Source organism: Nestor notabilis, unplaced genomic scaffold (assembly GCF_000696875.1).
Source record: "Nestor notabilis isolate BGI_N333 unplaced genomic scaffold, ASM69687v1 scaffold10260, whole genome shotgun sequence".
Taxonomy (NCBI): Eukaryota; Metazoa; Chordata; class Aves; order Psittaciformes; family Psittacidae; genus Nestor; species Nestor notabilis.
The window spans coordinates 27,311-41,760 of NW_009910646.1; positions in this window are offsets into that span (position 1 = coordinate 27,311).

Consider the following 14,450-nt stretch of genomic DNA (forward strand, 5'->3'; position numbering starts at 1 on the left):
TTCATTAAGTATTTAGGTGCAAGTTATAGACATTAAAACTACAAATACTAAATGAATGCACATAAATAATGAGTGAGCTTTAGTACCCAGCTTAAAATTGTCTTACTGTTAGCTCTTTTAGATTACTGCAAAAGTCATACTGAAGAAAGATCTGTAAAAGAAAATACTTCAATGACAAACACTATTTGTCAACTCTGCAGCTGGTGTATCAAGCAGCCCCCTAGTTACGCAGATGTTTTAGCCTCCTGCTTGAGGAGTCAGTGTCTCTTTTGGGGAATCAGCTGATTAACTTTGCTCCTCAAAATGCAACTGCAGAGCATTTGAACTTTTACCAAGAAAAACATTTATAGAAGTATGCATACGCATTTGAAAACATATTGGGAGCAAAAGAAAGCATAAAAAACAAAAAACAAATTAAAAAACCAGGTTTCATTTAGTTTTGATAAAAGGCAATTAATACTGTAATTTTGGTTAACTGTTGCAAAACTTGTTCAAATCAAGATAAGGTAAATCATGAGATCTTTTTTCTTCTGGCTCTGTCAGTGGCATTTTTCTTCATTCATTGTCCTTTTTTCTGTATGCTAACCCACCAGTATTACTAAATCTTTTCCATGGGCAACTGTAGTATGCTGCCTGTTGCAAGCATCAAGATACCAGGGCTGTTACTAAATCGCATCAGATAATTGCTTATTTGCCCTCCAAGGAAAAGTTTCAAAAGTTTAGTTATTATTTAAGTGTTGCCCTTTTTTTCTCTCCTTTTTTTTTTTTTTAATTTTTGTCTAAAACTGGCTTGTGCATAAGGTGATTTGTCTTGGGAATGATTCTGTACGAGAGTGGACATGGAATTTGTTTGTAGGGGTTATCCTTTTTTTTCTTTTTTTTTTTAAACCATCATTCTAATTTATGATGTGACAATAGTGTGAGTGCTTGATTTTTAAGGAGGACTTTTGTCAGTGCCTTATTATTAACTTGAAGACCAATTCCTTTATTTCAGTGCTGAGTGTACCACAATGGCAGACTTGCATAATGTGTCCTTGATGTTCCAAGGGGTAACATTCCTTACAGTCATTGCATTTCTGCAGAAGTTAGCTGTTTTGCTTGGTGTAAAATAGTTGTGGCTTGAATTGCTTTAACTGGGGGGTGAGGTAGGAGGGTGGGATGTTTGTGTTTGAATAGCTTCTTTGAAGGAAAAATGCAGAGATATTTGGTAGCTTGGACTTGTTCAGCTTGTCAGAAGTAGCTCAGACTTCTTCAAAATTTATTTGATTTTATTTTATTTTGGTATGTCTCTGGATAGATGGGGGGTAGGGATTGAATGGGGTAATCCAAATCATGGTCTAGACCACATGAACTAAGAGCTCACATTATTAGAAAGGAGCTTGCTTTTCTCTTTCCAATTTTGATTTAAACATTGAAAAGCGTTCTTACAACTATCAGAAAAAAAAATGGGAAAAAAAAAAAGCTTGAATAAATCTTACTCTTTTTTAATATCCCATAAACTCAATGCTATGTGGAGAGTACTGTCCTTCACTGAAACAACTGCTAGAGATTGTTTTAGTAGTAAGAAATAGCAAGTATCTGAAGGAGAAAATGAAAGAATATGTCATTCTCAAGCAATTAAATACTTGTTTTCCTGGAACACATCCTTATAAAAACATAGCAGTTTTAGTGTTTATAAGTTCAGATGTTGGAAGGGTAATTAGAAAATCTTATGCTTTCTAGACTCTTCAAAGACAATGGAAGGGTTAGGTCAAAGGAGAAAGGACAAATTACTCGGTTTAGCCATGCCTGTTACAGAACAGAGCTGACAAGTTTTCTTGAAGTTACATTGCTAAGAAAAATGGTGTATGAAATGTGATGAAATGCAAGTTCCTGCAGATAGTGTCACAGTTATGGCTATTAGCCTGATCTTGCTCTTGAATGACTAAAAGCATCATAAATATTCCGTTTCCCTTGTGTATTTGATTAGCATATCATTTCTCTTTATTTAGGTATGTTCTGGCGTTCACGTGTGTTTCCTGAAGGTATTTCTTACCATTCCAAAGCTGTTCACAGATGGAGCTGAAAAGCAGTATAAATTGATTAAATGTTGAAATAAAGGCTTCTGGGGTGCCTTGTTTACAGGCAATTCAAACTCCTTGTGTACAGGAGCATATCCATTCAAATACTACCATACTGAAGTGTGAAAAGCACCAGAAGTAGTAGACGTGGTTTAGAATAATCCTGTAAGGGCCAACTGTCACTGGAAGAGGGGGATCAAGGTTGTCATGCAGTAAACACAAGCCATTTTTAATATTCCCTGCTGGCATGAGGTGTTACAGGGATAGAGGGATTGCACTGTGATCTCGTTGAGTGATGTGCAGTTTGGCTGTCCTCTAGCCCTTTTCTTCTTTTTTAATACTTTATTCTCTGTGTGCGTGTGTGTGAAAATAGTGTGTTTGCATAAGCTAGTTGAAATGAATTACAGGTTTCAGAAATCTTTCCTACTGAAATAAATGATTTAAAAGATGTCCTGTGTGTGAAGTTTTCATTTCTCATTAAAAAACTGCGTTGATACTGCAACGAGGTTTTGCAACATGGAATTTGACTGTCTTTCAGAGTGATGCTGAGATCAGCTGGAATTTTGGTAGCTTTTTTCAATGAACCTCTGAAATGTAGCATGTAAACATGCCATTGTCTGTTGGTGCAAAATAAATCCGAAAGCTAGCAGGAAAATACAGGTCTTTGAAGAGATTTATGTTTGGTTTCAGAGGTCTTTCTATTAAATGCTGTGGTTTTTCTCTCCAGAGCAGTTTATCAGATTTTTTTTCCTATTGTCTCTATACTTACAGATGTGACAAATTTAAACTCGCTGAAAGCAGTCATCAAGCAGATTGGTTCCTAACTTAAGGAGTAACTGCATCGAAGATAAACTAAAAATGAAGAACAAAAGAATAGCAGGCGAAGCCTTGCACTATATTAGCTTTTTGTTTGGTGTTGCTTCTCTACTTTCTGTGCCTTTTGAAGTCTTTAAGCCTTACTGAAGAGGATCATACAGCCCTCAGCGGGAAATGCTGTGGGTCCAGGTTGGGAAATGTTTGTCAATTTATGAGCCTTTGGCTCCTTCTCTTGGTTTTTGTTTTGGTTTTGTTAATTTGTTCTGTTTTTCCCCTTCCCAACAATGGAACAATTCCTTTTTAAGTGTATTTACAAAGAGAGAAGGGATAAAGTAGATTTCTGTACCCTCCCTTTTTCCTTGTTTCCTGATTACTGAGTTTGAGGAAATACTTTGTGCTTAATAGTGTAAAAAGAAACACATAATTAATTAGCTGGTGATTTATATTTTCATTGTCTGTTCTTTTCCAAAACTCTTTTTGTTACCCATCAATTTCTAGTGAACATTTTCTGATGAACTGCTTTATTAACTTAAATGCCAACTCCGTCTTCTCATGCAGGGGCCTGAGACTGCAAGTTGAGAAGCACGGCCGGAGTAAAGTGAGGCTTGGTTCAGATGCTTCAACTGCATCTGTGTTTACAACAATGCCAGGAATTCCAAGTCTGGTGCTATCCTCTGTTAGCTCCATCATTTATCTGTGACTTCTGTATTTCATATTCTTTCTTGCCTTTAAATAATTGAGGGCTATAGCATCTTTCAGCAGTGCCTGTTAGATGGGGCTGGAGTGAGAGTTCTTTGAAGCACTGTTGGCTTTTTGATTTGGGGTTTTTTTTGTTATTTTGTTTGGGGTGATTTGGGTTTTTTTTCAAATCAAGGAACATGTTAAGGACTCCTTTGGCCTCTCTCCTTATGTGCTTGTCTCTTGGACTGCTGCTTATAGGAGAGAGCTTCCAATCCGCAGAGTGAGAAGACAGATGGGGGGAAGGCACCTGATCTCTCCCTTGCCTCCCAGCTGGAGTGGTTTGCATTGTGGGTGTAATTCCTGCTCTCTTTCACCATGTGCATATGCTAGTGAGCCCATCAACTGAATCTTGCTTTTGAAATTGTAAGAAGTATGAACCATGGCCTTGGTTTTGTCACTTCATCTTTGGTGGGTTTTTGTTTGGTTTTGGTTTGGTGTTTTTCCTTTTTGTATGTGAAGGAACCATAGTAGGGGGAGGGAGCTTCAAATCTGTGGGAGAAACAGAGAAAGCAAACCACAAGTGTATGAAATAAGCAAGCTGAAAAGACGAGATGACCTTTTTCCTTTTTTTGTGTTAAGCTTAGTTTTTGCAAGTGAGAAAGCTAGGTAACAAAAATACAGGTGGATGATATCCAGATGTAAGCAGATGATGTCCTTTTGGCATGAACTGTATACCTTGATTGAACAGTGGGAGATAGGTTTTTCATAACAGCAAATAAATTGAATACAGAAGACTGAATCCATGCTTCTAACTTGTAAGGTTTTTTTATTAGTTTTCACTGAAATTGAGCATTATTACTGAAACATGCATGCTTACATAGGTAATATTTGTCTTTGCACTAGTATTTGCCTCTTTCAGTTCTCCATTTTTAGTACTTAAATGATACTTAAAGGGAAAAGTGCAGATCCAGAGTAAAGCCTTCTGTTTGTCGTCCTGAACTGGTACAAGAGACTGTTAATTGCTGCTGTGCAAAACTCGCCTTTACTAAATGTCTTTTATCCTGCTCTTTAAAAGAAGTGGTTTGTATGTAATGTGTATAACATGTAGAGCGTGTCAGGGACCTGATGAAAAGTTCTGGCATTTAAGATGTTGCAATTTTTATTCTGAAACATTAAAGAACATTTCCTGCTCAAAGGAGATCTGCAAAGAGAAAAATGAAAGCATTTTTTTTTTTTTCCAGGGTAAAAAAGCAGGGGTGGGCAGTGGTTTCTGTGTAGCAAAACACAAAATCAAATTAGTCCACAAATTTTTATTTTTTTTTTTTATTTTTATTTTTTTTTTAAGCTAAAAAGAGACCTTGTACAGCATATAGCCAGCAATGAAGTGCTGTATCTTTCCATTTCAGGTAGGAAAATGTTTCCCTTTCATTATGGAAGAAGGGATAAGGAGCTGAATGGTTTTCTGGTCAAATAATATAGCTGAAAGTTTTTAAAATAAATTATTTGTTGGAAGGTGCATGTTACAGCACAGGTAAACTGTGGCTTGTGTTGCTCATTACCTGACTGCAGAATTTCTTCAATTTTTTAGAATGACTGTCTGGAATATAGAAATCAGCTAATTCTGTAGGTGAAGATGTATGGGAATACAGTGAGCAAGCGTGAGAAGGGGGAGTCATTGCCTCTTACAGGAGCAATCCCAAAGCAGTGGCTTAGATAAAAATTATGGTATTGCAAATAGCTCAGCAGAGTTATGTGATAGAACTGGGAAGAGCATATGCAAATTCCAAGTTCCCAGTGCTGAAACAACAGTATGGACTTTCATGAGTATAAACATATATCTAAGATTTATTCAAAACAAGACAATCTAAATGAGATAATTGTGATCTATTTATTGATTTGGGGATATTAGGTACTAGAGAGCATGTTATGAACTTGACTTGCGCTACATATCCAAAATACTGTGTATAGGCAATTACTAAACCCATGTCTCTCTCACCTCAGTATCAGTTCCCCATCAGTATGAAATGTATAATGCACCAGTGCTGTTTTTGTTCTAATACCCTGTCTCCGATGCATATGTTAGAGGCTTCAGAGGAAACAGTAAAGCTACAGCATGCAGATGAGGAGTGAACTTTAGCAAGGTAAGTAACTTCTGACACTTAATGACGGGCTTATGTATTGAAAGCTTTATAGTTTCATTTCCTTAATTTCATCCAATAGGATGATTGTTGTAATAATGAAAATGTTTGTTTGTTTCTTAGTTTCCTTGATGTAATCCATCAAAATGTATGTTAATGGAAATTAGGACACTTCTGATAATAAAAATACCCGAGAACTATGTTGGAAAGTATGTTTAAAATAACCTTCCTCCCGAAACTTACTTTTTAATGTTGACTATTTCAGTAATATGGATTACCAGACAGGCCCACAGTCAGCACGACTGAGAGCTGTAGGGACTTCTCAGGTAAGATTAAATAATAATTTAAAAAGTAACACATAGCAATACCATTTCTAATCTTGTTTTGACCCGGAAGCCTTTGCTTGACAGTACAAGAGACTACATGGGAGTTCCCAACAGCCCCACCTTCCATTGCAGAATGAATCTCTTAGACTGGATAGCAATTGAATGGCTCAAGAATCATCTTACTCCTTCTAGCAAGGATCCAGTCTTTGCACATTTGTAAGGAGTCACATACCTCGAAATACTTCATATTCATAATGTAGCATGTCCTGAAATGTATCAGGTGTAATGGTTTGGAGAGACCATATTCAGCAGCACATTTGGTGTTCTTCTGTACTGAACCTCTTTGACACTCACTAGAAGAGCACCAAGTGGAAAATAAAGGTCATTGTCCATATACTTGCTCAGCTTTAACTTAACCTAGAGTCTTGCTTCTAGTCTCTGAATACCACAGCTACAGAGAAATGAGAATCCATTCCTGATGTCTCTTGCCTGCACTACTGTACATCACCTAAGCTGTAGGAGAGTTTTGTGACTTCAGCTGGAAGCAAGGTTGTATATAAAGCCCTTTGTATGAAGCTTACTTTTTTATATAATCCCGAAGTGTATTGGGGAGTGGACAGAGGGAGGGAAGATGTGAGGCTTTCAGTCCCTGTTCTAGAAAGAATGTTTTTCAAAGAGGGTCGAAGCTGTGCATGGAAGATTGTGAAGAGCAGAATCAGAGTGGCATGAATGCAGCAACTTGGAGCCAATGTGAAGTATGTCCCGGGCTTTGTGTTAAATCTTGGTTGACATCATCAGAGACATCTGTATATTATTACTTATTTTTAGGACTCAAAATTCTTTGTCTAATGTCTACACATAAGGTTACTGAGCAGAGCTTTGCATTTAATTTGTGAGGTGTTGGAATAAGGAAACTATTTCAGGATGAATGTATTAGCCGTTTGGTTATCTGAGAATATCTGCTAGCCATTATAGAGAGACATATCATGCTTGCTACTATAGTCTCTAGTAAATGTTTACTAAACAACATCTTGCTTAAATCATATTCTTGTGCTTTTGTTTTTCTAGTCACGTTTGGCTGAATGAAAGCTGTCAAGTAACTTGATGATTGTAAGACTTCAGGAGAAGCTGTTCCTAAGAGTATGTCAGTGCCTGACTGCCCAATTCATAATACTGCCAAGCAGTTAATATGTCTGCTCTTAACATGGCATTTGCCAATTGGTGTTGGAGTACGTCACAGAGGAAACTGGTATCATGCTGCCCTAGTGCAGCAGATGGAGAAACTGAGGCACAGCAGAGAGGTAGTGTTGTGTTCAGTGTGCAACAGTAATAGTGCAAGGCTGGAGATTAAGCCAGCTCTGCTGAGATTATATCCAGTGCACTTTTCCAATGGGTCATAAATACATAAAATAAGCAATAACTTGTCACAGCACATCTGCTCCAGTGTTTCTGGCAGAAGTGTATCTGTTATCCTGATTTAAATCATAGTTTTTGACACTGATGATGTGTGGAGGTGAAGCCTATCAGTGGCCTCATTGTGTCTCTCAGTCAGACAGAGAAAAATGTTGGGCAAGATAAATCATTTAAATCCTGGTACTGCCAGGGCTGGAGATGGGTGTATATGGAAGTGGAACCCCAGGGATTTCAGTGGGGCTCCACGCAGACAGAATGATCTCTTGCAGTCAAAGAAGCTCGTAATATCAAAACCACCATAAGAAAATAGTCTCTAGACAAAACTTACTGAGCTGAAGAATTTCCAATAGCGCATTTGGTAATGCTCCCAAGAAGTGGTTTATTTAAGTTTAATAATGCATTTAGATGACTGTGAGATAACAGGAGCAGTAGGCTAAGTCTCCTGCCAGTCTCAGAAGGAGTAAGCCATTGGTCTTTTTGCCATTTGTTTGCATGAAAGTGACATGGGGAAATATGAGTAAAATAGTTCCTTCAAGTTAAAAAGGTAAGGAAAAGAATCATAGAATGGTTAAAGTTGGAAAGGACCTTAAGATCATCTGGTTCCTATCCCCTGCCACAGTCAGGGACATCTTCCACTAGACCAGGTTGCTCCAAGCCCTGTCCAACCTGGCCCTGAACACTGCTAGAGACAGAGCATTTACCACTTCCTTGGGCAGCCTGTTCCAGTGCCTCACAAGGCATTTTATTATTAAGGAATTATGCATTGAATAAATCTATATTTAAAAATGTATATAGAAAGTTGCTCTTCAGTTTTTCAAGGTTTTGTATTTTCTGTATGTATCAGGTTTTTTCTACTCAAACAAAACTAGTATTAAATAAAAATAATACAGAACAAAATAATATTCCTCAATTAAGTAATGACTTAAAATTAGTAACTGATAACTATAATATTGGTCCTACAAGATAAGTGAAGTCTGAAGACACAGCTGCTTCCGCTCTCTAGCTGTATTGCAGCAGAATCAGAAATTTAAGAAGCCAGCAAGAAAGCATCTCTGATGGGACAGGCAGTCTGTTTTCTGTATCTCCTAAGAAATACAAAGAGACCATCCTTTTCAGATTAATTTTTAAGTGAGTTCAAGAAAATAAAATCATTAATTTTATCATATGGACTTATGACATGGTCCTGTATACATGCACAGTGTGACCCATCTTAGCCACACTAACAAGATGAATAATTTAATTCTCAATCCAGAAGAATTCACTTTGCTTACTTCAAAATATCAATTTCTGTTCTTCTTGAAAAACACCTGAACTGGAGTCCAAAATGATTGATTAGTTCCAAATATCAAAAGAAGAGTGCGCAAACCTCTTAATTCACCCCCATAATATGGTCCTTTTCAAGCGTAAAAGGTGGTAACAAATCCTGTAAGGCTTATGCATTTATTATTTTCTGTAACTCAGTGCTTTTGATCTGCTGCTTTTCCAGCAATGAGCAAATACAGTGGAGGGGGTGGGGTTTCCTGCTGTGCATGTATGAAGAGCTTCCAAAGGAGGCTTTTGTGATGCTTCAGGGTGGTTCACCTTGAGCTCATCAAGTCCTTCAGTTAAGCATGAGTTCTTTAATATATTGTTCTGCATGTCATTTCATATAGTTAGATAATGACGTTGAAGGCTCTGATGATATCAACCCAGTATTTGTTCCTTCAGTGTCAAGAATATGCAATGAAAATGTAATAGGCAGTTAGAGTAAAGTAAAAATATGCTGCTGGCAAGGAAATAACAAATTGGATTAAGTCAATGCTGTTTTGAATGTTTGTAACTAGATGAATTTTAATTTCTTGTGGTTCATTTCAAAGACCTGTTTAGGCACCTAACACCCCATGTTTTAAGGTTATGTTACTGTTTTAAATCTACTTCCTAATTCACTTTAGTATTTCAAAAATGTATTACTCCCACATTGTGAAACTCAAAGAGGCTCTTTACCCATATCCTGTAACACCAGAAATGGAAAAGAAACATTTGAAGTAAGAGAAGATTGTCACATGAACAACTGTGCATAAACTGGCTATAAATAAAAGATAGGTTTCTCACCATCAAGGTGGGAAAGTTTCTGTTGCAACTCCTCAAAGGAACACTGGGGAGCAAGCTCCTAACTGTGGGGTTTGTGGGGCTTAATTAGCTCATGAAAGAATTATACTCCTACTTAGATGTCTGCAATAATACGAGACAGCATTCTGTGATCTAGGAAGTCTCTTCTGAGCTGCAGTCTCTTATGAACAGTCTCAAGACTGTTAAATATTGAAGGAAATGTCACCTTCTAAAAGTACTTGTTTTAAAATATCACATTAGTTCTCAAGTGTAAGCAGTACAAAATACTAATTTGAGTCCATTTGTACAGCAAGGACAACTATGCCTAGCTAGAATGGTGCAATTCTTGCTGAGATGTGCTACTTACTGGGAGCAAACAGTGTAGCCCAGAATTTCCTTAGGTTGTGCTTTCTATTGAAATTCAAGTTTGTAAGATGAAAATTTTCCAGTTATGATATGTGAACATCGAAGAATTCAAGTCTTCAGTTATCTGTGGGCCTCTGTTTATCTTAATTTACATTGCTCCTCTTGGGGGTCTCAGCTACTCAGAAAATGCAAGTTTAACTGATGCAACTTCTCCAAAGATGGACTTTGGTTCCTTTGTTAGTATTAGAAAATGATTTGGAAAAACAGCTAAACATATGTTTTGTACATAAGTAATTACAAGCTATGGAAAAATGTTCTTTTAATTTTCCCTAAAAGATCAGGCTAAAGATTTGAAGTCATAATACTTTTCTTGTGGTAACCCAAATTTAAGTCATGTGAATCAAGAGCTGTAAGGATTCCATTAGCACATACGGAAAGTGGGATTGGATCTGTAAAAGTATTGACAGTATGGCATGTTGTGAAGTATTATTTTTTTTAAATTAAAAATCAAACAAAACCCTTGAGTGGCTTTACAGCTGTCCCACAGTGCCAGCATGCTTTAATTTCCATTAAAACTGAATTTGCCACAGTCTTAATTTTAAACGGAAATAGTGCTCTGCTTGTGTCACTGCTGAGCTTTATTTTCTCTCAGTAAAAATATGTTTGTATTAGAGTGACTTTTAACAGGAAATCCCTGTGAATATGTTTGTCTTGGTGATCTGCTTCTGCTTTAGATGAAAATTGCTATACCAGTCATCTTGTGGGAGGATAACTTTCTTTTTTTCCTAATTCTATCAATTTAAATCCATTGTACACTGCTAGATATATTGGAATAAATGTGGTTTGTTTCTGCTTGGAAAAGAGGTGTCTCATCCCAATGCACAAAGGCTGTTTCTCTTTTTGTTGATTTTTTTTTTTTTTTTTTTAAGCAGTATCTTCTATCTATTTTGCTGGCACGTGTCTGCTAATACACATGTATAAATAAATTTGGAAATCCTCTACCAGACACTTCTGCTTTTCTTGTTTCCTTCCCCACCCCTAAAAGGAGTTTAATGGCTGTGCCAGGCCACCCTCAGGAGTGCTTCTGGGGATCCTTTCCGTCCCCATCTGACACTCATAGTAGGAGCTACTGAATTCATGTACACCTTGTGCTCTGTCTTCATGAGCTTTTCAGCAAACTGTAGGGCAGAGGCACTCTTCTTCTACCTTGCTTCAAAATCTGCTCTGTAGCAACTCTTTAGGCACAACTTTTCCAGGCATTCAGGGAATAGGATAAAGTCCATTTTTCTGTTTCCATGAGACTAAATGCTTCATCAGTGTGCAGTCATCCTCAGTAAGACCATTCAGGAAAATGCTGTTACCTGTGGTTTCCAGCGTTGTCAGAAATGTTACTAACCCTAACTGGGTAAGCGGGGAGAGGAAGGGGATGATCAAAAAAGTTCAAGTTTAGCTAACATGAAGCATTTTTCAGTTGATTTCTGAGAATTTAATACTTCAGTTGAGTACAATAGTGATTTTTAATTTTTTTTCCCTTGATACAGCTTTCTTCCAAAAGGAATTGCTGAATGCTTTACAGATCATACAGAAAAGGAGAAGTCATCTAGGAAAAGTAGCAATGTACTTCCAAATAGGGTTTGTGCCAGTGAGATACAGCTTTAGTGGGAGTTGCTAACTCTTCTTCAGGGGAAGACTTTGCTGCCTTTCTTCTGATGACCATTTCTATCCCACTTTCAGATTATGGTGGCCAAGCACAGCTTGCTACATGCAAGTGGTGTAGCTGGTGTAGGACAGTTGGACAAGGTGGGCTGTAATAGCGAAGTTCCTGAAAACCCAGGCAATAAACACAGTTGTGTTTATCTTTTCTTATTTTTCTACTCTATTCCTTCTTGCCATGTTTTTTTTAAGGCTGGCTTGATGTTGTAATCATTTCAGATTGACACAATTAAGCAAGATCCCACTTCAGATTCCTGATGATCCCCACTCTGTTTTGTATTAACACTGAGAATTTTTCTGTTTTATTTGTGACTGGGAGGCTTCCCTCTGCTTCACCCCCACCTGAGATTGTTCAAGAAATGTTGAACGGAGTGCTTAATGATTTCCAGTGCTTTCTCTTGACAGTTTAGTTTTGGAGAATGAGCAATGCCTCCGCTGGGGACTTCCCTGGCAGATCCATGTCTGAACAGCCAGGGCTGGCTTCCAAGAACATTAAATTCCAGCTGCTTTTCCATCCAAGGCAAGGTTAGTTTAGTATCCCCCTTCCTCCCTGTGTCTTTATAGCAGGAGGTATTCTAGCCAACGTATTCGTCATGTTTCTGAGCCTCCCTGCTGCTTGATTTATGCAGAGAGGACGAGAGAGAAAGATTCCAGAGCTGTACACTGAGTGTGAACTACCTGCAGATGTGCAGCAGGGCATGATAGCCCAGCATGGCTTGGTCTATACATACGCTGGTTAGTCCGCCCATGTAGATGAACAGAGCTGAGATTATACCCTGCATGTTCAGACACACGAAGGGTGTTGTTTCAGTTGTGCAGGTGGATCTTGTGAAATGCTGGAGACATGGTTGTGTGGAAGCCATGCAGAGAGACTGAGGTGGAGTGAGGGATGCTGAGACTGAGTTTATTCTTGCATCCTATGTTGCTTTCCTCACTTACGAAAAGCAGCAGTGAAACAGTGTGGTGAAATACTAGGTTAAACTGTAGATAACAGTACGTAAGGCTTCAAGAAAATTCACATTATCTCTCCTGAATGTTCCCTGTTATTTTTCCATGTTGTGCAGTTTATGCATTATGTGAGGTGAAGCAAGTGACTTATGCCTGGTTTTAAGATTGGTTATGCATATTTGGTGCCTGGCTTAACACTTCAAGGGAAATAGTTTTCAGTGATATAATGGACTGTTTGAGTCTCTCTTGTCAACTGGGAGTTTGAGTATGCGGCACATTTGGAAATTCAGCCCATCCTGACCTCGCAACTTGCAAGGGAAAAATCCAAACCTATCAGCTGCTATTTCAACCTGAGATTCCTGCTTGCCTTTGTCTCATCTGAACAGGATAAAACATACCTCGTGTGCTCTTTCAAAGTTGGTTTCACATGTGCAGTTGCACGATGAAAGGCAGCGCAATGTTTTTAGAAACCCCAAATGTAGGCAGTCTCCAGCTGGTAAAATTGTCATCGTTCACAGCCTAATTGAACGACGGAAATTTACCCAAGTAGAGGATTAGGTCCAGTGTACACAGCTGGGAACCAAGCTGAGCTCAGTAACTATCTGTGCTCAGTAGTAAGCCCAAGCCAACTGGGTTGCACACAGATACTTCTCCTAGGTAGCAGCACATGGATCAATGTCCTCTTGTTCACTTGTATCCATGTCATCCCCAGTTCTCCTTCTTCTAAGCAATGCCTCAAGGACAGCAAAAGGGAAAGGCATCATAGATGAAAACTGATCACCTTCTTCTGATGATTCAGAGAAAAAACTTTACTGCCTTTACACTTTAGCTTCTCTAAAAGTAGTACTTGTTTGTTGCATACTTTTCCTTGTTTGTGAAAAAAGTACAAGTTATGCTTGGTATGAGTGGGTGAGAAAACAGCAATAGATTTTTAGGAGTGATTATTCCTCACTGATAACACTGTTGTAGGTGAGAAAACTTAAAGGAGGTTTTGCTTAAGTCTTACGTTTTTCTGTGACTTTGTGGTCATAATTTTTCTCAAAGCTTGTCTGCAGATCTGTACTAGCACCCAAACCACTAAAATGCTTTAAAGTTGATCCTTTTCTGCTCCTGTGTATTCAGCTAGTATGGTCAAATGTTTTGGTTTTCTTTTTTTTTTTTCCAGAGTCTATGAGATCATTCAAGTATGGAGACTTGGCAGCTTCTCTGTACGTACAGAGACGGCTGTTTGAATGTCAGACTCAGTGACTTTCTGGCTAAGGATAAATTATTTGGTGTGTTTAAATGAGGATTTGTTGCTTTATCTGGCATGAATAAGGTTTGTTTATTATCAATGTCCCATCATGATTTACATTGGACTGCGGATTTTTATCTTTTGGAGTTTTTTTCATGCTTTTATTACACAAAAGCATAAGTATGTCTCTTAAACAGTTTGGTAATAGAGAAGATAGTAATAGCAAGCCAATATGGTTGTAAGACCAAGAAAAGGCATTGCAAAACAGAAAATAAGCAGGAGTAAATATAAAAGTAATGCTGGGATTGGAAAACCAAGGTGAACATTTGCTTGGGCGTAACTGGTCATTTACATAGCAGTCTGTATAACGGTCATTACAAACTGTAATCTATGGAAAAAGTGAATAGGGAATTTCATAAACATCAAGGATTCTTGGTGAAGGTAGAATTTATCAAAAAAGATAAAGAAAAATTGTTAGTATTTTTAAAATGCTGTTTTGGTATCCAGAATGCCTTGTAGTTCTCAATGGAGAGGAAAAAAAAAATCAGGTTTTAAAAAGAGTAACATACATGCTTCAATACTTGTGGTTATTGCCAGCTCAGAAAGTGGGTGCATTTTATATACACCAGTGCCTCCTGTTTGAGACACACCAGTCTGGAAGTCCATG